Here is a 10055-nt window from a genome sequence, read left to right as displayed (position 1 = left end):
ACGCGCCTAGAACCGCTCGGCCACACCGGCCGACGAACTCTGTTCATCCACTTATTTACGTAAAAGCATTTAAAAGCGTGTTGTGTACAGCTTGGTCTATACAACAAAAGATCTAGTATGTACTAGGTTTCATACAAGGTGAGGCCGCACTTAGCGCATCCTAGACGGCAGAGAGCTGTCACACATTAGTACAATTTGAAAGTGCATTTCTAGCTAAATATTGGTCGCGCTGTGTGCAGGAAGGATTAATAAAGCAAGTATTTAGTCCAGAACGGTAAAACATCAGGCAGGGAACCGAGCGGTTCTAGGCGCTACAGTCTGGAACCGCGCGATCGCTACGGTCACAGGTTCGAATCCTGCCTCGGTCATGGATGTGCGTGATGTCCTTTGGTTAGTTAGGTTAAAGTAGTTCTAAGTCTAGGGGACTGATGACCTCCGATGTTAAGTTCCATAGTGCTTAGAGCCATTTCAACCAATCTACACTCTACGCTGGCAATACCGCCAGGGAAACCAGCTACAGTTTAATTAGGGGAGAAACACTTACCAACAATCGAACCCGGTCCCAAATCCGCGTATGAGACGCAATGGAAAAATCCAAATCCACTGATGAATATAATCGAGGCACCGATAATGCACATTCTGTGGCCACGAATGCATCAAACTAGGCGTGTTTGAGCAGACTGTTAAAAACATTCCGCTGTACAGTACACCATATACACCATAATATCTAACACGCTAAAACAAATACAAGATCGAGTGTGTTAAACAGATTCCGCCTATGTTTAGGGAGAAAGTATTCCTTGAGGAAAAGATAAGGTTCAAATGGTTCTGAGTACTATGGGACTTAACATCTATGGCCATCAGTCCCCTAGAACTTAGAACTACTTAAACCTAACTAACCTAAGGACATCACACAACACCCAGTCATCACAAGGCAGTGAAAATCCCTGACCCCACTAGGAATTTCTTTTTTTTTTTTTTTTTTTTTTTTTTTGAATCGAACCCGGGAACCCGGGCGTGGGAAGCGAAAACGCTACCGCACGACCACGAGCTGCGGACTGAAAGATAAGGTATTAATTAGTATCTATAACAGAAAGCGCCAAGGTCTCAAAGATTCTTTACGACAAGCCACTGTATAAGGTTAATATGTTAACCAATTCTCTGCTGGCGAAAGTATACTGCTAAAAACCCACTGTAAACCAGCATTATTACAAAAGAAAAAAATGGCAATTGATGTATACCGATCCTTTTCTGCATTGTGCGAATACCGCACGATGGAAGCTGTTTACTCGCATACCCACAGAGCGGGAAGGTAAAAAAATTGTACGCACATTGCGACCGGAAGAATTACTTCCAGTAGAAAAACGTTAAAAAATCTATCAGCAGAGACAATACTTGTGTAGGTAATACTACGACCAAAAAATAGCACCCATCAAGTAAGGCTGTAGATTGGAGCAAAAGATTAAAGAACAAAACCACAACAACCAAAGTTCTATCTTTTACACAGTACTTCAGTAAAACAAAAAGATTGGCGCACTTATGTGGCAAATAACACTGGATTATAGAAAGGAAATTTGGTTAGGATACATTTGTGACCAGCAGTAAGAAGTGAGGGCTTTTAATTGTCAGTGAAGATAAATAGTATATTGATCATGGGAAATATTTTACTAAAAGATGAGTGAACAAAGGATGGACCAAAAAACTGACCTCCGTAAAGGAATGGATACAAGTAGATTTTAAATATCTTCAACATTTCGCAGCCCTATCAGCAAATGTATAAATATTAATTTTTTAATTTTAATAATTAACAGCCTCAGTCGCACCGTTTACCTAGAAATTTACCTAGGTTTCAGTCGGGATAACCCAACCTTCTTCAGAATAACAATAACTACCGTTTGTCCACAGTGGAAATCGTCAAGCTAAAACTACAAATCCATAAATTATCGTCAGACTGTAAAACTTACCTGCAACTGCCTCGGCCCCACTTCGCGACCGCGAGGCAGCAGCCACGAGTGCTGTACTGGAACTCCAGTAAATTTCTAGGTAAACACGTAGATTTTTCTTTGTCTTTGCATAAATATACGTAATCCATGCGACTCTCAATGCTAATATTACTTTGACGCCAAGAAGGGATAACTGTCGGGAAAATATAAAAAAGTGCTAATACTATCAAGCACAGCAGTCTAGTTTTACCTTAATTTTTAAGAGAAATAAATGAGTACTCTGGCCTAAATTTTGAAACTGGAAGAAAAAACCACTTCTGACCTACAGAAGAAGAGAAGTACAAACTACTTGAGAACTATCAACAAAGAACTTCGTTTTGTAGTGAGGGGCAGGACTCAAAACGATACATTACACTGGTGCTCTGACAGAAGCACAGAAACGAATAAGAAGTCATAAATATATGTAGCAGCACGACAAGAGCTCAGATTTAGCTTACACTATTTTTATTCAATAGGTAGGATTACGCAGAAAGCCGCTGAAAGCGTGATATGAACATGAACCACAAACGTAACTGACACAACGAGATCAGTGGATACGGCGAACATAGTAGGAGAATAATAAACGGCACACTTAGATGTATAGCTACCTACGTGAATATGTCACAAACTAAAAAGGAATTTAGAAATAAAAGTTAAATAATCTTCTCTATTCTAGATCTGTCTGTTATATATATTTTTTTATTATTATCGTTAGTGTTTGTACTAAGGTTTGAAAACATCAGTTGATAACTACAGCGAATTTGGGCTCTCAGTCTCGTGGGAATGAAATTCTTCCTACCCCACCCCCTTCCCCCAATCCCCACACCCCCGCGCACCCCCACCCCCAAGTAAAACTGCAGCAAAAATAGTAATTCACATCTCAAATTTGAGAGTGTTCCGAGCGTTTGAGGTATTCCGAAATTCTGATGCGAGAACAATTAAACAATTGACCAAAGCACTTTTACGATGAGGAAAATGAGTACTGTAACTTTACAAAAGGTGCTTTCCAGACGACCTGCGTGTACACATTATTCGCGTTTAAGTAAGCAAGAAGCACAAGACAATCTCATGCAATCCGTTTTTGCTTACGCCATCAACAGTGAAAGGGAGTAACACCACAAATAAGTATAGTGTAAATAATAAATTGTAAATCAATGTGTATGTGGCTGGTGATGGTTCCAACAAATAAGGACTGCGCTGAAGAGCAAGTGCGGTATGAAGTTAAATTAAAAAATTGATATAAACTGAGTGACTACATTCGAGTAGTGCAAATATAGTGAAGTGAAAACTGTCGTTTAGGGACGTTTCGTTCCCGTTGTTCTAGACTTGCAACGGTGGAGAGTAAAAGTACACGAAGGCAGCATAGTACATACAAATAAACATTAAGCTGTGTTAATTACCGGGATCTAGTACTAAGGAAAGGACTCTCGACCTCTTCAAGAACCTTGCTCCCTTGTTTGGATGTGGTGGAGCCCGGGGCACGTAAAACCACGATGAAAGAAAGCACACGGCGACCCACGCTCGTAACACATGTGTTGATTATAAAGAATGGCGCACCGCTCAACTGTTGCGGATACGAAGACCGGTCGCCGCGCTGTGGGAATGTACTGATTGTTGCTTATGCAGTCATGTAAGCGCCAACACTCTTGCAGCCCAACGGACGTAGGGACAATGTCAACGTAAAAATATGAAGCGAACTACACAAACACTTATGCAAGTGCATATTGAGGGAATTTGTATCTTCCCTGAGAGCTCATTATACGAGGTGCATTCAAGTTCTAAGGCCTCCGATTTTTTTTCTAATTAACTACTCACCCGAAATCGATGAAACTGGCGTTACTTCTCGACGTAATCGCCCTGCAGACGTACACATTTTTCGCAACGCTGACGTCATGATTCCATGGCAGCGGCGAAGGCTTCTTTAGGAGTCTGTTTTGACCACTGGAAAATCGCTGAGGCAATAGCAGCACGGCTGGTGAATGTGCGGCCACGGAGAGTGTCTTTCATTGTTGGAAAAAGCCAAAAGTCACTAGGAGCCAGGTCAGGTGAGCAGGGAGCATGAGGAATCACTTCAAAGTTGTTATCACGAAGAAACTGTTGCGTAGCGTTAGCTCGATGTGTGGGTGCGTTGTCTTGGTGAAACAGCACACGTGCAGCCCTTCCCGGACGTTTTTGTTGCAGTGCAGGAAGGAATTTGTTCTTAAAAACATTTTCGTAGGATGCACCTGTTACCGAAGTGCCGTTTGGAACGCAATGGGTAAGGATTACGCCCTGGCTGTCCCAGAACATGGACACCATCATTTTTTCAGCACTGGCGGTTACCTGAAATTTTTTTTGTGGCGGTGAGTCTGTGTGCTTCCAAGGAGCTGACTGGCGCTTTGTTTCTGGATTGAAAAATGGCATCCACGTCTCATCCATTGTCACAGCTGACAAAAAGAAAGTTCCATTCATGCTGTCGTTGCGCGTCAACATTGCTCGGCAAGATGCCACACGGGCAGCCGTGTGGTCGTTCGTCAGCATTCGTGGCACCCACCTGGATGACACTTTTCGCATTTTCAGGTCGTCATGCAGGATTGTGTGCACAGAACCCACAGAAATGCCAACTCTGGAGGCGATCTGTTCAGCAGTCATTCGGCGATCCCCCAAAACAATTCTCTCCACTTTCTCAATCATGTCGTCAGACCGGCTTGTGCGAGCCCGAGGTTGTTTCGGTTCGTTGTCACATGATGTTCTGCCTTCATTAAACTGTCGCACCCACGAACGCACTTTCGACACATCCATAACTCCATCACCACATGTCTCCTTCAACTGTCGATGAATTTCGATTGGTTTCGCACCACGCAAATTCAGAAAACGAAAGATTGCACGCTGTTCAAGTAATGAAAACGTCGCCATTTTAAGTATTTAAAACAGTTCTCATTCTCGCCGCTGGCGGTAAAATTCCATCTGCCGTACGGTGCTGCCATCTCTGGGACGTATTGACAATGAACGCGGCCTGATTTTAAAACAATGCGCGTGTTTCTATCTCTTTCCAGTCCGGAGAAAAAAAAATTGGAGGCCTTAGAACTTGAATGCACCTCGTACTAAGGAAAGGACTCTCGACCTCTTCAAGAACCTTGCTCCCTTGTTTGGATGTGGTTGAGCCCGGTGCACGTAAAACCACGATGAAAGAAAGCACACGGCGACCCACGCTCGTAACACATGTGTTGATTATAAAGAATGGCGCACCGCTCAACTGTTGCGGATACGAAGACCGGTCGCCGCGCTGTGGGAATGTACTGATTGTTGCTTATGTAGTCATGTAAGCGCCAACACTCTTGCAGCCCAGCGGACGTAGGCACAATGTCAACGTAAAAATATGAAGCGGACTACAGAAACACTTATGCAAGTGCATATTGAGGGAATTTGTATCTTCCCTCAGAGCTCATTATATATGTAATTTCCGTTGAAATATTTGTTTCATGTGAACTTTCATTTGAGCAAGAGGAGGACATTTCTCAAAAGCATCGGGTACCATGGGAGTCTCGGGTACCGAGACACTATGCTTTGAAGGCCTTTTCGCGGGTGGATCAACGGGCAGTCAAATTACCAACCCATTCCTAATTCATCCTTGATTTTAAAATCCAATAAGTCACCCGAAGAGAACATGCATCTTTGTATGTATCTTACTTTTTTCCTTGCTTCTGTTTCATGTACGAAGAACTGCAACTGTTCTAATGAAAGACACTTATTACTGAAATACGAATGTGCAAAATATAAAAAAAGAGAGAAACCACCTTGTGTGAAGCTAATGTGATAAGAGATAAGTTATTGGATGTAATTAGGTAACTTAGAATGATGTTTTGTGTGCAAAGACAATATTGTGTGTGTTACTGCAGTTGAAAGAACAGAACAAAAGACCATTTCATATTAGTGTTAAAACAGATACGTGAAAGAACCGCGTACGGGTTCACCAAACCTGAAAGTAAATGGACAACAATGAATACTAAGATTTTAAAATATCCGAGAACGTTCTGACACAAGCGAAAGACAGTATGAAACAAACATTTTATAAAGTGAGTCATTGGGCTCAGCCCTGAGAGTGTGACGCGTACAGACTGCGCCCAGGTGGAGGGGGAGGGGCGCAGATAAGAGTTACAATAAACAATTTCGGTGCCAGATGGAATATTATGAACGCTGTAGAAAAACTGTAGAATGTTGAGGTTGATCTTGTTTGGTCACATGTCACATTCTGGTGTCTTTTCTTCTTTTGCGTTGAACAGAGCTTGGGCACACGGGAATATGTCCTTCCATTATTTAATAATAAGTAGTAAAGTGAAGAAATCGTTGTACAAGATTTTTATTCTTCTACGGTACATTTTATTGTAAAGAAGGCGAAGAAATTTAGCGGTTCTTCGAGGCTGTAAAGGGGGTAAGTGAAAATGTATTAATTCCTGATTGGCTTGGATTGTATCAAAAAGGCCGCTTGCGCGGTACGTAAAAATTAAGCGAGTGTAATTCCACCCTTTTCAAGAGGTTTCAGTCTTTAATTTCCCGATTTACGGTTAAAACAGAAAAGGAATAACAGTTTTCTCCCTGTCAGCTCGTCAGAGAAGTCCTCTGGCTCCTGCACACCCATCTAAAGCGAGAACGGTATTTTTTTTTCTAGCTTGTAAAAGTAACCATAAATATGAAATACGCCATAACGAAATAACCCGTTCGCACCTCTGTCGCTAATGGAATTCCCTTTTGTGTGCTGTGACAAACGATTCCATTCGAGAATCATCCTCTAATTGCAGGCGTATCTGCTTTTCACGATTATAAAATTATTTTTCTCTCACCAAGTAGTCAACAATTTTTCTACTCCCGTCAGTAAACGCAAGTCATACAGAAGGAGATTTTATAGGTTCCATCCAACTTTGCAAGGTAGTCTGAAAACCACTCCGTTGAATGACTGGGTGGGTTAACTAAATCCCACTGCAGACCCTCAGGCAAATACCTTCTCTGAGTCGCAATTCCAGTCAGGATATCAAAAAGCCTGTCGAGATACACAAGCGTCTTTAACTGACTTCTGCAGAAACGTTTCATGGTACCTTTTCCGTCTGATAATGTGGTCTACTTAGAAACTCTTTCTAGATTTTAACTATGTTGGTTTCAGACCTGAAACATCTAGTAGAACTTTTTTTAGATTCTTGATAGCTTGAACTTTATGAGCTACTTTGGTTTCTCCCACTATTTTGACAAATTTAATTTTCTGGGTATCTGTCATGTCAGGCAAAAAACTACGGTTGCAACACTTAATGAAATCGTCTGGGTAGTATTTCCCTTCCCAAGCAAGACATTTCGCTGGTACAACACCCTGTATAACATTATTGTATTTGAAAACCAGTTTCCTACGAATTCTTTAACTTAACACGAACATTTGGTAGTTGTAGGTTCGTTTCAGTATCTGTTCTTTCTGATTTATTTTGTACTACAGAGATTCACGGCCTCAAATTTGTAAAGTTATTCACCTAATTGCTCTCGAGTACTGCCATTGAATGCCTCAACTGTTGAGAGTTCTGATTTAAATTTGTGGTCATTTGATTCAATAAGATCATATGTTTTTTATATCTGTGTTCACTGTTGTGTTTTAGGAAAGAATGTTGTACCTTGGCACAGAATTTGACCTTTAACCATCCCTGTAATAGAAGTTTAGAATATTTTCTTATTCCATTTTCAAATGTCGGCATTCACTTTTCATGTGCTGCAGTCTTTTCCTGAAATCACGGAAATTATTCCTGAAAACTAAGGTTTTTCTAGATATAAAAACATTTTCCAAGGTACAATGTTGGTCATGTACCTAGGAACAAATATTCTATTGAATATTAAAAGGGTTGCAACCGAAAAAATCAGTTGCATTATGACTCTGCTAAACTTAACTTCAAAAAGAAATGCTTACATCTACAAGGCATGCTACCATTCATGATTGGAACACACTGAATTGCGGAACTTCTTGGTCGCCAATTAATTTATTGACAGGTTTAGATACATCATCACCATACATAGAATGAAGTACTAAAACAAACCACACCTAAGTGATCATATGAGGTACTGAGAATATAGTTCCCACGTATGTGGAGCCAGGTTGAAAGGTCTCTGTTGGATTCCTTTCATGTTTAATTTCTTAAATCTGTTGCCATTTATGGAATAAATTCCTCTTCTAAATGTACTGTGGCGTTTCTGACTATCTGGGAGGAGACTGAGCAGTGGAACGTGTTACTTTTACACATAAACAAGAACGATCTGTCACACTACTACACTTTAAAGCACAGTTTATATGTAATTCTTATATGTAATTCATGTCACACAGTCTCATACGGAACCTACATCCGCTTTCTTTTATATACTGTAAATGATAAGATACTGTCATCCCCCTTCCCTTTTGTGTGAGAGGATGAATGAGCATATGTATTTCTAGTTGCATGCTTGAGGGTAGCAGACAAGGCTGTCTGCTAGAGAACAGTAGGACCAACGTCGGAACAGGTAGCTACGCTTCCTAAAAGCAAAGAGGTTTCTATCCTTAGTATGGTCCTGTCCGTCCGTTGTCATGTTGGTATAGGAAGCTGCCCCTCTGGCCACTTCCGTTGGTCTTTGAGAGCCGCTCTCAGGAAGCACGCTCGGCAGTAAGGCAGTTGCAGGGTGGCCGTGGCGAGCGTCTGAAGTGGTAAGATCTCCGGCTAAGCGCGTGTCTGTTAAGTCCGTAGGACAATGGATTTCTTAAGTTCGGCCTAACTGAAAATTTAATCACTTTTATTTCGGGTTTAGGTCTAAAATATCCGATGTTATCTTAAATTGCAGCGCAGTGTAATTATCGTGTGAAGTTCAGATTATTTTTCGGTAGTTGCTTTGTTACTACTTTGTGAGTAAAGTGGAACCACGTGTTGATCAGTAACTCTAACAAAGCTCATCAATCTTAAATCCGAATGTGCGTGAGATTATAACGTCTCGTCTTGAGAATATTTTTTTTAATATAGCAACTTTTCTTTATGCTTTTCTTTATGTTCAACCCACGTGGGGTGTACTTTGCGAGACCAGTACCACGTGCTTATATAACTGTTTGACCCATCAGGTTAATAGTAAGACGTTAGTAACCAGTTCAAGGTTTTTCTTTTGTCAATTGCTTTTCGATCTAATGTATTTTAATTATCAAAATTATTGTGGAGTTGTACGCTTTGTGTAAACCAAGTTGACCACGTGGAGCATGTGGTGTAATCATCAAAGTAGCCCTCAGCTATTCTTTTTGCGAAGACTTCACAAAGAGTTAATATGAATTTAGTATACCAGTGTGTGGTAATTACATGACGGACAGGATTGTGGTATGAACGTAATTTCTTTGGGTAAAAACTGAATCTGTTGGTTGTGGTTAATTTCTTCTTGCTTATGTTTCAATGTTCTTCGTGTGTTATTTTATGAATGGAGTGTTGTATGCAGTTTCCCAAATCTTGGCTCCATATTTTATGTGTTCCGTAAGATTACAATCTCACATTCTTTTCAATCGTAAATAAGGCACCAGCTCAGTTATAACTCACGTATAATATGCTGAAATTTCAATGAACAATCTTAAAATAAATTTCCAAGTATGAACTGATTTCTTTCTTTTTATTTAAATTCTCCTTTTTATATATATATTTTACCGGTTTTGTATGACTATTAAAAGATTATCATTAATGTTAGTCTGCTAAATATCTGATGAAACAGTTGCCCAGTAATCCACGGTTAACGTCCCCAGACAGATCACGGCTTTTAACCCACTTTCATTGTCAATTAGCACCGATATCAGTATACCAAAATTAAAGCTACAACATTACACATGGCGACCCTGTTCTGTGATTCCGCTAGACTCTGGAATCTCTGAAACGTTAGATTGCGAGCGTATTATAATCTTAATTTTTTTTCCTACAGCGCTCAAACAACTTCTGTGTTGTTTCCGAGCAGACTTTCAAAAGATTCACGGCGTTGTTGATCGGCGTTGCGTTGTTTGTCTTGTTTTGTTTTCATACTTGTGTGTTTTATATGTCTGTGTGTTTTTTATTCTCGCTTGTAAATTCCACT

The sequence above is a fragment of the Schistocerca cancellata genome, chromosome 8, assembly GCF_023864275.1.
Source record: "Schistocerca cancellata isolate TAMUIC-IGC-003103 chromosome 8, iqSchCanc2.1, whole genome shotgun sequence".
Taxonomy (NCBI): Eukaryota; Metazoa; Arthropoda; class Insecta; order Orthoptera; family Acrididae; genus Schistocerca; species Schistocerca cancellata.
Note: the sequence above shows the minus strand (reverse complement) of the source record.